The following is a 22,926-nucleotide window of genomic DNA, read 5'->3' on the forward strand; positions in this document are numbered from 1 at the left end:
AACAGTCCATTTCAGGCAAACAACTCAATGTTGAAAACATCCTAGGGATATGAGCTAAAAATCTTAGGTGAATAAAATATAATAAAAGTATGACAATGTTTTCTTTTTTATTTATTTCTAAAAATTACAATCCGTTTCTTAATCATCGTTATCCGGCCGATTAGATCAGCAGTTTGCGCTAATGTGAGTCAATGCAGAGTTTCGCTTAAGCCCTTATAACTACATTCGGTGTCCGACTCGTTGGCTGAACGGTCAGCGTACTGGCCTTCGGTTCAGAGGGTCCCTGGTTCGATTCCCGGCCGGGTCGGGAATTTTAACCTTAATTGGTTAATTCCAACGACACGGGGGCTGGATGTGTTGTCTTCATCATCATTTCATCCTCATCACGACGCGCAGGTCGCCTGCGGGAGTCAAATAGAAAGACCTGCACCTGGCGAGCCGAACCCGTCCTGGGATATCCCGGCACTAAAAGCCATACGACATTTCATTTTACTACATTCGGTGTGGAGGGTATTGAACCAAGGAACGTTCAAGGAACACATTACAGAAAGAATTATGTAAATAAGTTAATTTGACTGGGATTTGAATCAAACAGAAAACGAGTAAAGAAACAATGATTTTATTTATTTATTTTATTTTTATCTATTGACTTGTGGCGTAGCTCAGGCTATGAAGCCTGCTGTTATGCCAAACCATCTCATATGTACTACATTGTACAAACTACAGAGTATTAGGATTTCTCGTTACATATAATTCATATAATATATAATTAATATAATATTAATATAATATAATATTAATATAATTAATATAATTAATTATTTTAGACTGTTTTTCCGAAACTGCAGTTCGTCCGGAAGTGATTTTCGAATTTTTTAAAAAATTTTGATAGAGCTATGCAAGACTCACAATTTGAATCCTTTTTGGGCCCTTTAGCCCTTCAACGTTCCATACAATTGAGGACATCCTTAATTTTACGTTTTTCCTAGTAAGGGGACCACTTCTTTATCTGCTAAGAAATGTGTTCAGCATTAATATATGTTGGAAAATAAAAGCGAACTTTGATTTCAGATAATCTATGAGATAAGTAAAACTTAGATTAAAAAAGTGAGAGCAATGGTTTCGGCAACAGTGCTGCATCTCTGACGTGTTCAAGAAGGCTACTGTGTTAACTCTCTCCACTGAGTGCGAACATAGTTGAAGTCATGACCACTCAGATCTGACGTGAGGCTGTCAGCTGGCATTCCAGTCTGTACACGGCGAGTGGAGCTAACTCTGTGGTCTTCAGATGTCTGAGATCACCAAATCCTTAGATATAAATTACAAAATAAAATGGCAAGTTTCAACTCACCAAATAACTCGCAATCGTCCAAAAGAAAGACTACAGGTCAGCAAACAAGTATCCCTAAAACTAAAACAAAAAAAGACCATCGTCAGGTCTGTAGATAATCCACAATCATTTTTATAAATAAAAAGTCCGTCTCCTTGGATGCATGTTCAGTATAGTAGCCTAGAATTCAGAAGCCCCGGGTTCGATACCCAGCTACATTTACATGCAATACGCAATAGTAAATACATTCCTTCTCATGCGGTTGGAGTCAGGAAGGTCATCCGTCCATAAAACTGGCTTGTCCATTCCAGTGCCGACCCCAGATAATAGGGAAGAGCGGTAGAAGAAAGAAGGCGAAGAATACCTCTATATTATATGAAAATAAATTATCAGGTCGGAATATAACGCACCGTTATTTTAACAATTATAACGACAACACTGTTTCTGAAGTTATCTTACAGGTATCTATATAGAAAAAGAGAAAAATCAGGTCTGAAAACTCACAGTTATCTGTACAAATAATTAGAAACAATGAAGCCTGGTGGTAACTCCTAGTTATCACTATAAATAAAAAGAAATCATCAGGTCTAGAGGTATCTAACAGTTATCTCTATAACTAAACATAAAGAAACATATCCAGAGGCAACTCACTGTTATCTCTATAAATAATATCGTTCTGAAGGAACGATTGTGTCTTGATTGCGAACAAGGCAAAAACCGTCCAGATTCCGAACAACTAAATATACCCTGTCCAGATTGCGTACACGAGATTAGTGTTGACGTGGGATACATAAAACAGGTACAATTTTCACAACAGTCTCATATGTAATTTTTGTTCTAGTAGTATTAACATTAACTGGTACATTGGGATGTTTTAGATAACCTAACCATATTTAAAAAAATATTTTTCTTATTGAAAATGTTTATTAATTTAGTTTGAGGTAATCTTACCATTTAGAAGATTACCTTTTTCATTGTATAACATAACTAGAGGGGTAGTTGTTTATGGTGGATTAGTGAGAGTTGTGTTAATAATAGATGATTATTATTATTATTATTATTATTATTATTATTATTATTATTATCATTATTATTATTATTATTTGCTAGTGGCGTCACGTCGCACCGACACATGTAGGTCTTATGCCGACAACGGGATAGGAAAGGCCTAGGAGTTGGAAGGAGGCGGCCGTGGCCTTAATTAAGGTATATCACCAGGATTTGCCTGGAGTGAAAATGGGAAACCACGGAAAACCATCTTCAGGGCTGCTGACAGTGGGATTCGAACCCGGATGCAAGATCACAGCCGCGCGCCCCTAACCGCACGGCCAACTCGCCCCTAACTTGCATCGACAAGGCACTAGCCTCTAGAATCATCATCATCATTATTATTATTATTATTATTATTATTATTATTATTATTATTATTATTATTATGTCCGCCTCCGTAGCGTAACGGTTAGTGTTATTAGCTACCGTCCTCGGGGGCCCGGGTTCGATTCCCGGTACTGCCAGAAATTTAAGAATGGCAGGAGGGCTGGTATGTGGTTGAAATGGTACATGCAGCTCACCTCCAATGGGGGTGTGCCCGAAAAGAGCTGCACCACCTCAGGATGAGGACACGAGTTTACTTTATTATTATTATTATTATTATTATTATTATTATTATTATTATTATTATTCAAAATAATACATAAGAAGTGAAATAGTCAGTTTATTTGGAAACAAGTGGGTTTTTTCTTACATGCTTTTAACTTTTTTGTGTGTGTATTACCCAGTATTACAATTGTGTGTACCAGAACTTGGTGTACCAACTGAGTGTTAATTTTTCCGCAGCCCATTAAATTAGAATTTTGTTGATGTCCAAGTCAACATTTCTAGTCAAGTGGGTTGGGCAGCTTGGTATTTCCCACTTGTTCGCAATTAGGACACATTATTGTATGTCAAACCCAAATCATCCCCTTCAGGTATCCACTTGTTCACAATCTGGACTGTTCGCAATCAGGACGACACCGAAGGAACTCACAGTTACTTCTATAAATAATCCAGACTGGAGGTAACCACAGTTATCTCCATAAATCATCAAGTCTGATGGTAACCCACAATTATCTCTATAAATAATCAAGTCTGGAGGTAACTCACTGTTATCTCTATAAATAAAAAATAATAATAAGTGTGGAGGTAACTCACAGTTATCTCTATAAATAAAAAAATAATAATTAAGTGTGAAGGTAACTAACAGTTATCTCTATAAATTAATTCTGGAGGTAACTCAGTTATCTCCATACATATATAAAGAAATAATTAAGTCTGGAGGTAACTCACAGTTATCTATATAAATAAAAACAAATCACCAAGTCTGAAGGTAACTCACGGTTATATCTATAAATAAAGAGAAATCATCAGGTCTGAAAGTATGTCTCAGTTATCTCTATAAATAAAAATAAATAACCAAACCTAAATGTAACTCACAGTTATCTCTATAAATAAAAATATATCATTAGGTCTGAATGTAACCCCCAGTTATCTCTTTAGTTAAATAGTACCGTCAGATCTGAAGGTTATTTACAGATATCTCTATAACTAAAAAGAAATCATCAGGTCAGAAGGTAACTCACTGTTTTTTCCATCAGTAAATAAAATGAATAGGCTATATTAAGTCTGAAAAAATGAAGACAGTCATCACTGTACAAAATAAACCGTTCCAATTGCGGATAATATATTACTTAAATTGATAAACAAGTACACCAAAATAAAGGGCTGCCCACAGTAGAGGCTAGGAGCTGAAAGAAACTACAAGGAGAGTAACATTTCTTGCAGACCAATTGGTCCCGAGGGAAATCAAAGATCGGTTAAACTTCAAGAGGGGAGATCACTCGCAGAAAATTAAAAGCTTCACTCGAAGAATAGTAGTTGGGTAAAGTCTCTTTTCTACGTCTACATTCAGTGACTAAGTTTCTTGCGGTGGAAGGGGAAGTTTTGACGTTCGTCTGCCTGCATGTATTGATAAGGAAAGCGGGTGGGCGCTTTCTTCTATTCTGTCTTGTTTTACTTTAATTATGTTTCTCTTTTATCGAACTCCATGAGATGCAACATATGAATATGTTCATAAAATACAATACAGAAAAGGAGGGATGCATCGAAAATGGTAAGAACATTCGCATATCCTATAATAAAGTGATGTCAGTTAGGAAGATAACGAGGATGACAGAATGTCAGGTTAGGGGAAATAGAAAACTGAAACAGTTAGGCCATTTCTAGTGCTACAATTAAAATGTCTTTATTCCGTCCCTGAAGGGGGAGGCGGGCCACCTAGATGGTAACGCCGTCTTTCAGGCCAGGGAGATGTGATCCGATGAAGGAGATGTGCGGAGAAAATGAGGGCTGGCGTCCGTGGCCTATACTAGTCACTGTCCGGGCATGCGCCTTAGTGCAGGAGATTGGAAAACCAAAGAAAACCATTCTCAGGACAGGCGACAGTCTCCCGAATGCAGAAGCGTGGAGCCGCGGCACCCCTCCTCTGGTCGGATGGGAACCAGCCCATGGACGACAGCCCTAAGTGTAGATCATTGATTGATTGATTGATTGATTGATTGATTGATTGATTGATTGATTGATTGACCACGGACCAGCCGTGACCACGTGTAGACCGAAGCCTATTCTGTAACTGCTGACAATCATCTCAAGTACTACTATTAAAGTTTCCATTTCTTCCCTGAAGTGGGGAGGCGGGTCTCCTAGACGGTGACGTCGTCTCTCAGCCCAGGGAGATGTTCGGAAATGGTGAGGGGGTTGGCGGCGGTGGCCTGTACTAGGAACTGTCTCGGCATTCGCCTTAGTGCAGGAGAATTGAAAATGTCGGAAAACCATTCTCAGGATACCCTACTTAGCATGTGTATTATCCCATGATGAAAGGAGTACGTGAATTATTCCCGTCAAGGTGTCAACCAAGGCCTCTATTATACTAGGCAGTGGCGTGCACTGAACCTCATCTAGCCCAGCGCTGCTGGGGTAAAAACTTTGTATTAACATTTTCTAATTATTCTTTAGAACACCTTTTATAATGTTTAAAAAATTGCAAACATCTAAGCCAAGCCAAGTACACTGTCTCGACAATCCGATCGCACTACCGCAGTTCAGATTTTCCAGCGAACTGGGTTTCCTTGTGGGCGCGATAGAGAGCTACCTCCAGCGAAATTTAAGGTCGCTTGGGTGACGCATGCACTTGAAGTTTTCTCGAGGCGGAGCTGTGGCCCCTCCCCCGACAGCAATTTACGGCGACAGGCCAACTAGCTTAGGTAAGGGGTGTTAGTTTTAATACTTGACACTCGAAGTCTTCAGCGCCACACACTAGAGACTGCAAGAAAAATATGAACATATTAACAGTATAGTTCTTGCACATCGTCTTGCTAATAAAAATAGAGCCAGTATATGAAATCAATTATAATATAGAAAAATATACTTTAGTCCTGGGTTTAGGCATGTATACAGTTTTTTTCGAACAATTCATTGATGGCACGTGTGGAGTGTGTTCCGATAGCCGCAGAAAAATATTTAAGCTGCCCAGCATGAACACAGAGTTAAGCGCGAATGGTTGTCTGTAATGGTGCTCTATAGTGAATTTTTGTAGTGTTCCCCTTGGATTATACGAGTAGGTGAAGGTTTGGCGAGTTCTGTGGCATTCTTCATGAACATAACATGTATTATACGCCGTGACAAATATTTTCCCTCGTTTGTCGTTGATGCACGTACACTCAGTATGCGAGTGAAACTATAAAACTTCAACGACGTTAAAATACCAGTTAAATTTTGCTGATTAGTTTAGAACAAATAGTTAGCCCCAGTGTGTTTTTGTGAAAACCATGACTGTACCATCACGAAGCTTCGCCGAATGAAACTGTAAGTACATTGTTTAAAATCTGCTATAGATTAAGTGTTGATGGTGTCATCACTGCCGTGGATATCAATTTGGAAGTATGTGCGAGCGTGTGGTTCAAAATATTCTTTAAACATGTTTCTCAGCTAGACTTTTCCACGAGAAAAGCAGGCTTATGAAATGTTAATGTTGACTTTAGAGAGTGTAGTGGGGCTACGATTGTTTATATTTAAAAAAAATCTTTTTGTATCTGGGGTAATGACTGTGATACAAGGATACTGGTGGTGCCTCCCGAAATCGGTATCCGGCCGATGGATGAGCCCGGCGAAGGCTCGGGAAAACAACGGTGCCTCGGGACACCCACCGGACATTGCTTCAAAAGTAGCCTATCATAATTATTAGGACACCGGAGATGACACCTGGTTGTGACCCATTCCCCCCTTCATACCCTGTTATTCCTCAATCGTGCTGTTCTCAAAATAGGTTGTTGTTTTCAATTGTGTTCATGATGTCTGAGGGAAACGTTCTGAAGAAGACTAGTGTTGGCAATAAGTTGAAAGATCTGCCTAATTAATAGAGAAGCAAGTGAACACAGAGGACTTACCAAACCGGGCTGAAAAATACCCAGTAATCCGTAACAGTACACGCGACGAATACAGTGATAGAAATGCCCAAAAACCAATAATGCAGAAGCAAAACTAGCGAGAGTAGGTACTCACTTATTGATGATATATTTTTAATGCAGCAAGACTCGTGCTGATTTCTTGAGAGAAGTTTCTCGTTTAATGTTAAAAGAAAGGATACGAGGATAATCCCAAAAATAAGGTCTCCTATTTTATTATGAACACAGGACTCTGTTCGTGTGGCTGATTGTCACAATATTGCGAAGAGTGTTTTCCGCCTTCGCATATAGACATGCGCACTCGGTCTTGGCTTGGCAGCCGTCCAGAATGGAGCTCCCGTTGCATGTTACCGCCAAGTGCGAACTGCGCGCAGTTATTCGGATTTTGAATGCAAAATGTACTGAACCGATTGATAACCATCGCCAATTGACGGAAGTGTATGGTGAGTCGTGCATGAATGTCAAAAATGTTCTTAAGTGATGTAGAGAGGTTGCAGCTGGTCGGACTGAAGTTCACGACGAGCGAACAAAGGAGCGGGAGACCATCAATTTCCGTCGAGACAGTCGTGAAGGTTGAGCAAATCATGCGCGAAGATCGGCGGATCTCATTGGATGATCTCGGCACTTTTGTTCTTGATATGAGATTCACAACTTCCTGAACAGCATGGTGGCGAGCTGGTATGATATGGGCATACAAAAACTGTAACAGCGTCTACAAAAATACATCGACCGAAATGATGATTATGTAGAAAAATAGCTAAATGTTCAAGCTGTAAAATGATGTAAACCATTGTTGAAATAAAGAGGTCTATATATTTATAAAAAAATAAGGGACCTTATTTTTGGGATTACCTTCGTATTGCTGGAAAAGTGTAAAAATTTTCATTCGTTAATATGTTGCAAATAGATTTCCAATATGCACAAAATAAACCCAGACTTTTATACTGGGTGGGCAAAATAAAACAGGCCCGTAACATATTTATAAGACTGGCGCGGGATTAACCCTTGTTAATGAACTGCCCATCACAGGAAATGCTGGAAACCATGATTTCGATGCACCAATTGATTGCTGTCACATGTCTGCGCGTGCGCATCTCTCGAGTATGTCGCTGTGTCATTACGTGTGAGTGAGTAAGAGGAGCCGACGGGTTTAATGAGCAGCTGAATGCAACACAAAATGGTGTTCACGATAGAACAGCACATGCTCATTATCAAGTGTTATGCGAAGCACGATTCGTGGAAAACCTGTGCAGAACTGTTCAGCGCAGTCTGCAATGCAAAACTTAGTGGCAAAATGATGCGAAACGGGCTTTGCAGCGAATATAAACCGTAACTATCCGAAAAGAGCTCGAACACCGGAAAACATTGCTCGAGTGAAAGAAAGCCTAAAAGCCCGATGAAATCTCAACGCCGTTTATCTGTACAAGTGGGAATGAAGAGATCGTCGCATGGAAACATTATCAAAAAGGGCCTGCCACTGTATTCTTATAAATTTACTGTTGCGCGTGCGTTAAAGCGTGCAGACGAACCTTTGGGTGTTGAGTTCTGCCGCTGCTTTCTGAGTGAAATGGAGTCAGGACTTTCGGATCCTCAGTTTTTCATTTCTTCAGATGAGGCCATTTCCAGCATCTTCTGTGGTGTCCATTACCAAGGGTCAATCTCGCGTTAGCCCTATCGAAAATATTTTTGGACCAGTTTTACTTTTTGTCCACCCTGTATTTCATTGCAGCGTATTCGGAACATCCTCACATTTGCTTACGGATCATTCTTCTCCTTACTCCATGTGTCACGTGTTCTTTCGTTTTCTCTTCTCTCGTTCCTCCATTTTCGCTTTCTTATTCAGTACTGTATTAAGAATTCCAAAATATAGAGTCCTGGCTTAACAACCGCCGTGCTTTTTCTGATTTTCCCTGTGTAGGAGATCGTTTTCCTGCTATATCTCTTCTATACTAAGCTATATGCTAGTTCATCTACTGTATATTCTTGCTCTTAATTTATTTGCTTCTTTATAAAGCCCATTCAATTGAATCCATTCCCCAATAGATATATTTTTATATATATTCTGTTCTCTTGTTTTTTTCTGCTTTGTCTACTTTTGTCTGCTTTACATAGGAGATCTATTCTTCTCAATTCGTTATGCCCAACTAAGGAGCACGCTCGAACTTATTAGCGCTTTTTTCTTCTCTTCCCATTATCTCTTCATCCTCTTGCTGTGTCCCGTTTTACGTTGTTCAGTAAATCCTGTTTTTAGTCAGGCGGGCTTTACAAAAAATCTGTCTTTATGATTTAAGTTTTGGAATTTTATTCTATCTTGAATGATTTCTGCATTAATGCCAGTTTCATTTAGGCCTTCACTGATTCCTTTTAACAAATCATTGTGATTTTTTACTGGTAAGGCTAAGCATAAAAATGTTCTTTAAGAGTCTGTTATTATCCAATCTACAGTATACCGGGTGAGTCAGCCGCGCCTGACGATTTATGCTGTCAGGCATCCCACCGAACAGCACTGGTGTCGTTATGGTCTATTCTCCTTTGCCGAATACCAAGCAACAATCGTCTTAGCCTGACGATTTATGCTATTAGGCATCCCACCGAACAGCACTGGTGTCGTTATGGTCTATTCTCCTTTGCCGTATACCAAGCAACAATCGCCTTTAATCACTCCCTGTAGCATTACCTTTGCAAAAACATGTACCGTATGCGACAGGCATATACACAATGCATCAAACTGTCATACGGTTATGTAAAATGTACGTGACAATAATGAGCTTTCAGTGGGGTATTGAATGAACGCTAAAAGCGATGGTATACTGACTGAAAACGTGTGTGCATTTGTGAAGCGGAAGTAGTAGTCCATCTAGTAGGCTTTCTGCAAACCTACTCGCCGAAGTCCCCGTGGTGATATAGGTTAAGTGCGGTGCTGTTAACACAGCTTCGTTTGGTAGGTGGGTTCGAATCCCAATTGAGCTTGTAAATTTTATTCGTATTTTGTATTTCGAGAATCATCCACAGAGCCAATGTACCCGAATGCCCTCACGTCGTGGGTTATTTGATTAATTAACCTATTTATTTATTTATTTATTTATTTATTTATTTTGGCACTGTTCTAGGCCATTAGGGCTGCATCTGTGGATGTTTTATAGACTAAGCAGGACTGGACGAGGTTAGAACGGTTGGGAGTTTGAATCAGCTTGACTGAACAACAGCCTGTTAGCGTAGTAAGTGTTCGAATAGATGGCCTTCAGCAGTAATTCACGTTTCAGCACGCCGCTGAATTGCCATTCGGGCTCTTTGTAGCATTGGAGGTGTTACGGATTCACAGGCTTCTGTAATAAGGTTTCGAAGGCTTTCAGGATTTTCCGGCTGCTGAGCGTACACTACATCCTTCAAATAGCCCCATAGGAAGAAGTCCAGGGGCGTCAAATCGGGCGATCTAGCTGGCCAGGTGACAGGTTCAGCTCTTCCTATCCATCGATCGGGATGTGTAACATTCAGGTAGTTGCGAACATCTGCTGACATGTGATGGGGAGCTCCGTCGTGTTGGTACCACGCTCACCCAAGGGTACATCCTCTAGTAGCAATGGTAGTTGGTCTTGAAGAAACTGTAGGTACCGGGCTCCTGTCAAAAGATCCTCAAAGAAATATGGTCCAAATAGGTGATCACCCAGTAAACCACAAAAGACATTTACTCCCCATCGAGCCTAATATGCTGCCTGCCTTACCCAGTGATGATTTTCAACACTCCACTAGTGCGTATTATGACGATTCACAGAGCCATTATTATGAAATCGTGCCTCGTCCGAAAAGAAAATGTGAGATACGAACGCTGGATCATTTGCCACTTGCGTCAGTATCCACGCACAGACATCAACACGAGTTTCGAAATCTCGTGCGTGGAGTTCTTGATTTATTTGTATTTGATACGGACAAAAAAAATGGAATGCGATATCCTTACGACAGACGACTGGCTGATGTCGGCCTGCTGTGCTACTGCCCGCGTATTTGTGTGAGGATTCTCCCGGAAAGTGCCCAAAACAATCTCAGCAGTTTCGTCGAACGTAACTGGCGCCTCTCTAACAGGACCTGTTCGGGGAAAGTGACGAAGTTATACGCAAACGTCGCTCCACCCGCCTACACGTATCTGCGTTTGGTTGTCTGTGTGGAAATCTTTCCTGGTACAGGCGCTGTGCGTTCTGTCTTGCTTCGTCATAGATGAGGAGCATGTCAACGTAGCCTACTCACCTGCTGAATACATAGCGAAGAGATGACCACAACCGCCTCTGCGGTGTAGTGGTTAGTGTCATTAGCTGCCATCCCTGGAGGCCCGGGTTCGATTCCTGGCTCTGCCACGAAATTTGTAAAGTGGTACGAGGGCTGGAACGGGCTCCACTCAGCCTCGGGAGGTCAACTGAGTAGATGGGGGTGCTATTTCCTCCTCAGCCATCCTGGGAGTGGTTTTCTGTGGTTTCCCACTTCTCCTCCAGGCAAATACCGGGATGGTACCTAACTTAAGGCCACGGCCGTTTCCTTCCCTCTTCCTTGTCTATCCCTTCCAATCTTCCCATCCTCCACCCAGGCCCCTGTTCAGCATAGCAGGTAAGGCCACCTGGGCGAGGTACTGGTCATCCTTCCCAGTTGTATCCCCAGACCCAGAATTGGAAGCTCCAGGACACTGCCCTTAAGCCGGTAGAGGTGGGATCCCTCGCTGAGTCCGAGGGAAAATCCGACCCTGGATGGTAAACAGATGAAGAAGAAGAAGAAGAAGAAGAAGAAGAAGAAGAAGAAGAAGAAGAAGAGATGACCAGGACTGCTAGGTTACACCAAGTTTCAAGCCACTACACATACAACATGCATGCTATCGGTCGAATGTGGCATGAATGGCCTCTCATTTGATCTTCAAAGATTAAAATGTGAATAAAAATATTTACCACTCGTGGGATTCGAACCCACCTACCAACTCAACTTGCGTCAACACGTCTTTGGTTACTCCACCACACCGCGGTGACTGTTGCCTCCGGTTTATCAGAAAGCTTACTTGGTGTAAAACTAAGTCCCGCTTCACAATCTCACACACGTGTTCTATCAGTATGCTATCGCTTTTAGCGATAATTTCATAACCAATCGAAAGCTTATAACTGGCACGTAGGTACATTTCACATAACCGTATGGCAGTTTGATGCATTGTGTAAATACCTGTCGCATACATGATTTGCAAAAGTCGTGCAGTGATGACGCAGTAAGTGCTTTATAGGCGACTGTAGCTTGGTACATGGCAAAGGAAAATCGACCATCACGCAACTGACGTTCGTTGGGATGCCTAAAAGCAGAAACGTCAGGCGTGGCTGACTCACCATAAGTGACCATAAAATTGTAATCGCTGTTTCCTGATTGTGTCCATGATTTGTTCTGTAACTTGATATATTTCATGTGATTTCTTTTTCTTCCAAATTCCATTTTCGCATTTTGGTCCTAAGATTTTTATAAGGAATTTTCTTTCTTGTTTTTCGATCATCTTTATTCGAGATTTGCCATCAATTATAATAGTTTCAGATGTATAAAGTGTTTATGTTTTAACTACTGCGTTATAATGCTGTAATGTTGCCTTTTTTTATATAGTTCTTTTATTGTATCTCATCCAAGTAACTTCGTATGCTCCTTGAAGTTTTGCAATTCTTTGTTAGCTTTCTGATTTAACACTGCTGGTTCGCCTAGACCAGGGCCTCTCAAACGCCCAAATTCTCACGCGTGCAAATCGAGGCGCAAGAGCTCCGTGCACTGTGCATCGGTCCCGCTCGGTTCAGCTCGGACCAACGCTTCGTCTCTAGGCTACTCGGCTAAGCTCGGCTCTACTCGGCTCAAGTCAGCTCGAATTTAGACCGCTACGGAGCAAGTGTGGTAGAGGGAGACAGGGAGAGCGAGCGAGATAGGCGTGAGGAAAGAGAGAGTAAGCGCTATTGCTCCAAATCGAGGAGTGGGGGGTCTTCACTCTGGTCAAACAAGGGAAGTCGTCTTTTGCACCGTGCACAGTGCATGCACCAAGCGCATGCACCCTGAGAGGCCCTGGCCTAGACAGTTAAATTTGTCTACTTGAGCGATATTTCCATATATGGTGAGTAACGGTTGACTGTTGAAACCTGATCTAGTCCCACCCATATACTTTCTCTTTTCGTGAGAAGTTTGGAGTCCTGTTCTGGCCGATATTTCATGGAGTTCTTCTAAAGACTAGATTGCTACCTGTTTGTTGTTGGGTAGGAGAGCACTGTCATCTATTATTATTATTATTATTATTATTATTAATAATAATAATAATAATATTATTATTCAAAGTACGCGTTTAATTACGACATAACTCTCGCGGAGTCCAGGAGGTAAAGAGCTACTCAGGTGAGTAAATGCAATGCTTTCAGCAGGTCAGAGAGTCCGATATATTACTTACCTTAAGTGTGTGTATGTTGCTGCTAACACAAACACTTAGCTAGCGACAGAGTGGAGAAGGAGACCAAAGTTACGGCGCTCCACGGCGCAACTCCTTTAACCACAAGATTCGATTGCCCGAGAGCACATTTAACATTTTATGTACGATGGCACAACTTTACTATCTCCTTCAGTTCCTATACCCTCCAGAATGATGTCACTGATTTTTAAGGTTTAAGTTTGCTCCAAAAATAGAAGTTTACAATAGATACATCCAGAGTTACAGTATTTCAGTCTTGAAAACCTTTCTGAACAGACAAAGTAGGGGTCCTCATATTACAAACAACATGAAATTAAGCAGTTTCCTCAAATGTGTCGAAATTTGATGGGCTATGAAAGGTGTTGCTTATAGGGTCAGTCGTGCTGCAATAGCACTTTCTGACCCAGTGAGGAAAGCAATGGCAAACTACCTCACTCCTCGTCTTGCCTAGTACGCCTCATTTTGGTGCTGCCATTGGTTTTTGCGGTTTCCTTATAACCGCATAACCTTTGGTGGCGCTATTTGAGGATCTAACCAGCCTCTTGGCTGATGACCTAACAGACAGACGATTCCGGAAAGGTTTCAAATTGTGAGTCTTGGATAGCGCTATGAAACTTAAAAACAAATTTCGGGAATAACTTCCAGCCTAAATGTAGTTACGAAAAAACAGCCTAAAATCGATTGTTTCTGTGACCAAAATTCTAACCAAATTACATTATTGACATAATTATTTCTGTAAATGTGTTCCTAAGTTTCATACCCGCAGAGCTGAGTGGCTCAGACGGTTAAGGCGCTGGCCTTCTGACCCCAACTTGGCAGGTTCGATCCTGGCTCAGTCCGGTGGTATTTGAAGGTGCTCAAATACGACAGCCCCGTGTCGGTAGATTTACTGGCACGTAAAAGAACTCCTGTGGGACTAAATTCCGGCACCTCGTCGTCTCCGAAAACCGTAATAGTAGTTAGTGGGACGTAAAGCAAATAACATTATTAATACCCGCAGGCATTTTTTTAATGTTCACACCGAAAGTAGTTATAAGGGCATAAGTGAAACTCTGCATTGTCTCACATTAATGTTCTTAGTGGTAGAAAAAAAGGCAAACTGCTAATCTACTCCGCCAGGTTACGATGATTAAGAAAAGGGTAGTAATTTTTAAGAATAAATAAAGAATATATTCTCATAATTAAATATATTTTATTTAAGATGGTTTCCGTGGTTTCACGCCAGGCAAATGCTAGGGTTGTACCATAATTAAGGTCATGGCCGCTTCCTTCCCACTACTAGGCCTTACCTATCCCGTCGTCGCGACGTAAAGCCAATTGTAAAAGAAAAATAGTATATTTACCTAAAATTCGTAGCTCATATCCCTAGGATGTCTTCAACTTGAGTTGCTTGAGCTTGAGCTCTGGATTTTTTTTAAATAAATAAGTTACCTCCAAAGAGACCTGGTGCAGTTCTTTCGAGTTGCGCGTTTGTGAGAGTGCGCCCCTACTTATGATGATTTCTAATGCTAATCACAACACACAGACACACCCAGCCCCAGGAACTAACCAATGAAGTTTAAAATCTTCGAATCGGCCTGGAAACGAACTTGGTACCCCTTAGACCAAAAGCCAGCACGCTGGCCATTTAGCCATAGAGCTGCTCTTTTCTGAAATAATAAGCGTATGCCGATTTTAAAAAATCAGAATACACTAACAATATTTTCTGCTTTTAGGATACTTAATCCTCTTCCTCGAAAAGGTGTACCACACGTGCGGTTTCAGACCACACTGTTTTCATGAGCCTAATTAGAGAACATAGAAAATGCAAAGAAAACAACTCGATTTGTTTTGGGTGAATTCCGATCAAAAAAGGTAGCTTTACAATAACTTTGCAAAGTTTGGGCTGGGAGGACTTTGGAGTAAAGAGACGAGTTGCTCGATTAAGTGGTATGTTTCGAGCTGTTAGTGGAGAGAAGGTGTAGGTACTTCACAAATAGGAAAATTTTTGGTATGAATTCTCTTTCTTTTTCTATGGATCTTGAAAGCATTAGGTTCCCTGGTACCAAATTTGAAGTTTCCAGACTGCTTGGAAGTGCCTTTTTAATAGATTCATGCCTATATTTATATAGAGTGATCCACATAAAGTGGGTGGTTTAAAAATAGCATAACTTTGTTCATACTGCACGGATTCTAACAATTCTTGTTTTGAATGAGATTGAAACTATAGGCGTTTAGTTCTCGAAGTATCATAGTGATGCCTCCATAGTCTAAACATTATGCAGTCTTTTTTCTCCCCCAATTCACAAATTGAACTTCATCACGCCTACACAGAGGGCATTCCGAAGCGAGTAGAGTGCACACATTCTTCCGAAGAGGAACACAATCCTATGTTCACAATGCTGAAAGATGCGTGCTGACACTTCTTAGAGGGAAGTCCATTTACTGTACTGCCTGCCTGGTTGGGGAGGTAGGGAGTAGGGGTTATGGTTGCCATGGAAACGTGGGCGCGTCCACTACGGTTGCCACGGAGATAAGCCTTCTGGGCGGTTCGTGTTGCTTGGAGTTGCCAAACCTCTCATTTCTGAGCAGTAGTCTGAATGGATGAACAAGTGAGCGGGAAGCGAAGGGAAGGAGAAAGAAATGCAGGAATGTGGCAACACTGTGCAATAGCACGTGCAATATTCCTCCTCCAGCCCTATCGGTCACAATGCTTCTTTCAATATTACAGGTCTAGTGTTCCTTAGAAAATTAGACAGGTACTTTGGTAAGCGATAGTGGCAAGCATCGCACATCTCGTTTGCGAAACGCGGCGGAGGTTGTCCTGGTCTGTCTAGAGCAATCTCCTTGAAAACCTTTACATCGGTTTTCTTAAAAGACGAGTTATTCCTACAGCACACGTCAAGTGATCTAATAGAAATGCCCTTTGATGAACCGAATAATTTCACAGATATTATGGCCTTGCAGATCTCCCAACATTATGCCACAAGATTTTTCTTGTGGGGTTACCTTAAATATAGTGTTCATCATAATCAGGCAAGAGCAATTGGCAAAGAAGTATATTGTCACAGAAATATACAATATTTACCCATAGGTACTGCAGCGAACTGCCAGAAACTTCCGATGATGTTTATGGATTTATCTACGGGCAGGTCATTTTCACCATCTACTGTGAGGGTAAGGAATTCTCCCAGGGACGTATTCCATGTTTTTATCTAGCACGAAACAGATATAGTATTAAAAACACTCGTTTTTTTATGAATCACTCTACAGCAACCTTTAGCTCTAGGCATATAACATGTGTGCGTGTATACCGTATATTTGCAATAACTCTCTCTCAATCTAGAAGCCAACTGCTCTGCAATTTACTGTAACACGTGTGTTACCGTGCAGAAATGAGAAATGTGTGCGCCACTTTGTTTGTTCGGTCCCAGTGAGACTCTGAGAGACAAGGAGAAACTGAGCACTGTGTGAGAGAGAGATAGATTTGCTTACGGCCAGTATTTAGTTTAAAAGTTCCGCTCTAAGGAGGAAGTTTGGTCGGTGCGCCTGCCTCCTACGGGGATGACAAGTGCGGCTGGACACTCGCATTACGTTCACTATAGACCGGTCTGTCTGTTGACATCCTCAACCTGGGAACAACACAAGGTCTGTCGAGTTACAAGCAGAGAAAGCCTTTCTTAAGAACAGAAATTTGCTCACTTCGAGTAATGATCTAGGAATTACAAAGATGTTTTTGAAGACTTTCGTCCGGAGCGTGGCATTGTATGGAAGTGAAAAATTGACTATAACTAACTCAGAAACAAAGAGAATAGAAGCTTTTTAAATGTGGTGTTACAGACGAATGCTGCAGGTAATAATAATTCCGTGTGGCTATTACTAGCCGATTGCAGCCCTTGTAAGGCAGACTCTCCGATGAGGGTGGGCGGCATCTGCCATGTATAGGTAACTGCGTGTTAGTGTGGTGGAGGATAGTGTTATGTGTGGTGTGTGAGTTGCAGGATGTTGGGGACATCACAAACTCCCAGCCCCCGGGCCACTGGAATTAACCAATTAAAGTTAAAATCCCCGACCCGGCCTGGAATCGAACCCGGGACCCTCTGAGCCGAAGGCCAGTACGCTGACCATTCAGCCAACGAGTCGGACATGCTGCAGGTGAGATGGAAAGAATGAAGGGATACTGAATCGAATTGGCGAGAGGAGATCGGGTTGGCTAAATTTGACGAGAAGAAGAGATAAACATTTAAGACACCCAGGACTTGTGCAGTTGGTTTTTGAGAGAAGTGTAGGTGGTAAGAACGATGGGGGTGGACCAAGGTATGACAAGCAGATTAGAGCAGATGTAGGACGCAGTAGTTACGTAGAAACAAAAAGGTTAGCATAGGATAGGATGGCATGGAGAGTTGCATCAAATCAGTCTATGGACTGATGACTCAAACAACAACAATGTTCAGTTTTACGGTACTAACCTTACGTGGAGGGTATATTCACTATTGCGTGGTATTTGGTAGTGTTGGTTTCAGTTTAAGAGGTGTGAAAGTTTGTCCAGTGTGAAAATGGGAAACCACGGAAACCGATATTAAGGGCTACCGATAGCGCGGTTCGAACTCACCATCTTTCGAATGCAACCTAACTGCAACACGGTGTGAAGAACAGAGACACTTAGCTCCTTAGCCATAGGAAGTAATCAAATGCCGCTAAAATCCCCGTTCAGACAGGAAATAGAACCCAGGACCTTCTGAACAGAGAGCCACTACCCTGACCATTCACCTAAGGAGTCGGAGAAAAAATCCCCGTTTCTTTAATTTATTGCTTGGCACATCATTTTTATTGCAATTATAGCTTCATTCCTTTAAATAATAATAATAATAATAATAATAATAATAATAATAATAATAATAATAATAAGAATAAGAATAATCATGCATGTTGAGTGCTCAGTCTGGAGGCTGGCTTGGACATCAACAGCCTCGCCTTCAGCCGTCGTAGGTGGTCCAGGCGTCATTGAGGAGGCGTACAAGTGAAATGAGGAGTGAGTGAGTTTTCCGTTGCTTTCCTCACTGAGCCAGAAGTTGCCGTTACATATCAGTCTGCCAAATCCAGTGAAATGCATGCATCAGCCTACCCTATTAGCAACTTTTTTTTTTACCAATCATAACAGGGACTGGCTGCATAACGTATGACATATCCATCATCACTCATACCTCAATCACTTTCATATTGTCGGCAAGGAGAAGATTGAGAAAGTTCAATGAAAGCAACAAAATTGTTCTAGTTCATGCCAGAAGATAGAGTGCACTGTAAACACTAGGTCTTGCCAGCAAAGGCAAATAATAATAATAATAAGAAGAAGAAGAAGAAGAAGAAATATAATAATAATAATAATAATAATAATAATAATAATAATAATAATAATAATAATTTTTGTTGTTCAATCTTGTGCTTGAAAAAGTTATCAGGACATAGAAAAATGATACAAAAGGAATAACTATTGGTCGACTACTCAAAAATAAAATTCATTTGCAGTGTTTGCCTTCACAGATGATCTAGCTATTCTTTCTAACAACAGACAAGAAGCAGTTCAGGCCCTTGAAAAACTTCATGAAATTGCAGCTAGGACTGGGTTGGAAATTTCGTACGAAAAATCTCAGTTCATGGAAGGGTCCGGTCGTAATCTAGATGGGAAACTTCTAAGCACTAAATTCGGCAAAATTAATCAAGTGAATAAGTTCAAGTACCTAGGAGAATTAATTGGAGAGTATCTCAAACTTACAGGGTGCCTATAGACTCATCTGTAACATACATAACAAAAAATCAATATCCAGGAACGCTAAATTGCGAAATTAAGATATTACAACTTAGTTATCAAACCTGAAGCACTATACGCCCCCGAAACCTTGATCATTTGAGGAAGATCACTTATTAAGGACATAGAGAAACAAGAGAGGAAAATATTTGGTCCAGTCTACACAGAGGGAATCGGGATGAAACGGAACTCGTGAGAGCTTTATCAGCATTTCGAAAAATCACCGATGCCGTCAGGAAAAGGCGATTAAAGTTCTATGGCCATATTCTCTGAATGAACAATGACGGGCTCACCAAAAGTATTCTCAACCTTGCTCTCTCAGTGAAAGTTAAGAATATCTAACTGGCTCAGTGAAATAGAAAAAGATCTTCAGGAATTGGCATCCCACAGGAAATTGTTCAAGATTGCCAGCAGTTTAAAAAAGCAGGTCAACAACCATCAATTTGCTGAGAAAATGAGTGCCATGACTTATGGACTGAAGAACGGAAGAAAATGTTCAGTGCCGAGATAAAGAGATTTTGGCAGAAGAAATAATCAACATCAGCTAAATAATAATAATATTATTAATAATAATAATAATAAACACCGGGCTGAGTGGCTCAGACGGTTGAGGCACTGGCCTTCTGACCCCCACGGTAAAATAGAAAGAGTTGTTAGCTTTAAGTATTTGGGTGAAATAGTGCAATTGAAAACTAATGAAAGAGAAGTAAACAACACCAGACGGGAGAAAACGGCTGCAGCTTTTCGTAGGACATATCCTGTATACAATAAGAAAACCATCTCCAGACGAGCTAAATTAAGGCACTACAATACAATGATTTAAACGGAATGTCTGTATGCTAGTGAATGCCTCCAAATGACAGAGAAAGCGGAACTGAGAAAAGCTGAGAAATTCGAGAGAAAGATCCTTCGCAGAATAATAGGTCTAAAGATTGTGGACGGACAGTATAGGTTGCGAGGAAGGGAAGAACTTTACCGTGACAATGAAAGGCTAACTGAATCCATGAGAAAAAGGAGGGTTACATTCTATGGGCGATGAGAAAAGACTAAAGAAAAGGATTTATCACAATACTTAGACAGCGGACGTAAAGTGTCGGACAAATGGTTCAGGGAAGTGAGAAAGGATCTCAAACAGGTGGCACTAAATTCAGAGGACATCTCAAACCAAACAAAGTTTAGGTCAGTGATCGACAAATTTCAGGGATTCCATGACGAACCAAAACTTTACCGTGGGTGGACAGGAGAATGCTAGATGCTTTACGTCGCACCGACTCAGATAGGTCTTATGGCGACGGTGGGACAGGGAAGGGCTAGGAGTGGGAAGGAAGCGGCCGTGGCCTTAATTAAGGTACAGCCCCAGCATTTGCCTGGTGTGAAAATGGGAAACCACGGAAAACCATTTTCAGGGCTGCCGACAGTGGGGTTCGAACCTACTATCTCCCGAATACTGGATACTGGCCGCACTTAAGCGACTGCAGCTATCGAGCTCGGTGAGAGGAGAATGAAGACAGGTAATAATATGGCCTCAGCTATCGCGTGCAAGTATTTTGATTTCAATTATTTTAGGCTGCATTCGAATAAATTTCGATGTTCCACTTTACTCAAAGGGATGATAGATCAAGCGGATCTCTACTGGGCGACAGATGGCTGACATTTCTAATCATTTTGTCGAGTTAACACCAAATGTGACACCGGAGAACTCGTACATACCGTCGCTGCGCTTAGAAAAACCGCTTTGTAGTAATATTTCAGTTTAGAACTCTGAATAGAAAGGTTGAGTCATCTAACGTTCAGTACAGCATGAACTACAGAGTTCAACAAAATTAGGGGAACATGTTTTGTAACGTCTGGTATGTGAACGTTAATTTGGTCGATGGGGTTCCAATGGTCGTTCAGCATACCTAGAATACCTTGAGACCTTAGCTACTCAGGATATGTCAAATCGAAATTACACTCCATCTGTAGGAGTAGCCATGCATTAAGCTGGCAGTTGACCCCTCAAAACAGACCTGACCTCCGTCGACCTATACGGTGCATGCCACGTAGGTGCCGAGCTGTGATAAATGCTCGTGGAGGACATACACCATACTAAAGCTCTCCAACTGTGATTTAAAAAAATCCACTCTGGAGGACTGTTATCACTTTGTTTTCACCCCTATTTGGACATTTCCGTTCGTGTTCTGAAAATGAACATGTGATACGTGTGCTGCGGGTGAGTATTACTCCCCTGAACATTGACACATAGCAGTATTTAGAGTCGGAACGATGATATGCTGAAATCTCAGGACAAGCAGTTCTGTATTTATTTATTTATTTATTTATTTATTTATTTATTTATTTATTTATTTATTTATTTATTAGAGTACCCGCACTGCTGCGCAGCAGTCGTTACAAACAGGTCAGATAACTCGTCTTGATAACTTATGTCTGCCGTAGTCATATTGATTTGCCTGCCATTTTCAACTGTTCTATGAACATTTAATAAGAAACGCGTTATGTTATGCCGCAGTTCGTAGTAAGAATTCATGCATTCTGACGTCATCATGCCGTCTGGTTGGCAAAAATCTGTCCATATATTCGCTTCATTATCTTGCAGTTTTTGATGTAAAGCTTATTGTATCATAGAAAGCAATGCCATTTTTAATCACAGTTCTTCTGTAGAGAACAGTTGTCCTGTGAGCTCATATGTTAGTCTCGAAGGAGCGTTTTTTTTTTTTTTTTTTTTGCCAGGCAGAGAACGTTTTTTAAGATTCATGGCCTTTACACTGCTAGTGTAGATAGGTTATCCTTCGATAGGTGTTCCCAGATAATGTCTAAAGTGTTTGTCATGATGGGGTCTGTTTGTACGTAGACTTTTTTTCCTGTTAGCAGCATTTAAGTTATTAGGAACGGTATGCCATCTGTTCAATATATTTGGAAGCTGAGAAAGGTTAGAGAATCAAAGAGTTTCTAGCAGGGAATAGTATTCTTCCGTGATCAGAGAAAGTGCACACTCTCTGGCTTAACAGGTAGTAATCAAATATGCTGCATGCAATAACATTACTAACGATGAAAATCACATCTATCAGAATATTAATGAAAGTGTTAGTTGCTTAGGAACCTTCTAATTACAGAGTGTATTGCGGGTAAGGGTAAGTCTTCACATGCAATTAATGGAGTGATCATTTAATGATTTGATTTCATGATTACTAAAAGTCGGCTGAACTTAGAGACTTATCATTAATTCATGATTCACCGGCAGGTAATTCCAGAGAGCATAAAATGAAAATTAAGCAGATCGGTCCAGTAGAACGGACGGACGGATATGCCAAAGGTTTTTTAGTAAACTCTTTTAATATACAGATTTATTTATTTATTTATTTATTTATTTATTTATTTATTTATTTATTTATTTATTTATTTATTTATTTATTTATTTATTCATTCTTTCTTCGCAATGCCCAAATTAAAGAGCGCGTTTGAATTTGTTACCATGGTCTGACTTCTTCTTGTTTTCTTTTTCTCTTCTTCTTCTCCTTCTTCTCGTCTCCTCCCAAAATCTCTTCATTTTTTTCTTCTGTACACTGTTTCTCAGTGGTCTTTCTACCTTATTTCACGAAGCTGTGATTTGCAGCCAGAATATCAAAGACTTTATTTATTTATTTATTTATTTATTTAATTTATTTATTTGTTAAATTCATGCAGACTGCGTGGATCTACTTAAAGGAAATACAAGGTAATAGGTGATGTAGGTCATGGTAACCTTGTAATCCTGGATGAGATATTGACCATCTCATGTTTACTAAAGCATGTGACGATACCCTGTTCTCCCTCGCGCTGCTCTTAACACACCCCCGTCACGTACTCTCTGAAATAACCA

Source organism: Anabrus simplex, chromosome 11 (assembly GCF_040414725.1).
Source record: "Anabrus simplex isolate iqAnaSimp1 chromosome 11, ASM4041472v1, whole genome shotgun sequence".
In the NCBI taxonomy this organism is placed as follows: Eukaryota; Metazoa; Arthropoda; class Insecta; order Orthoptera; family Tettigoniidae; genus Anabrus; species Anabrus simplex.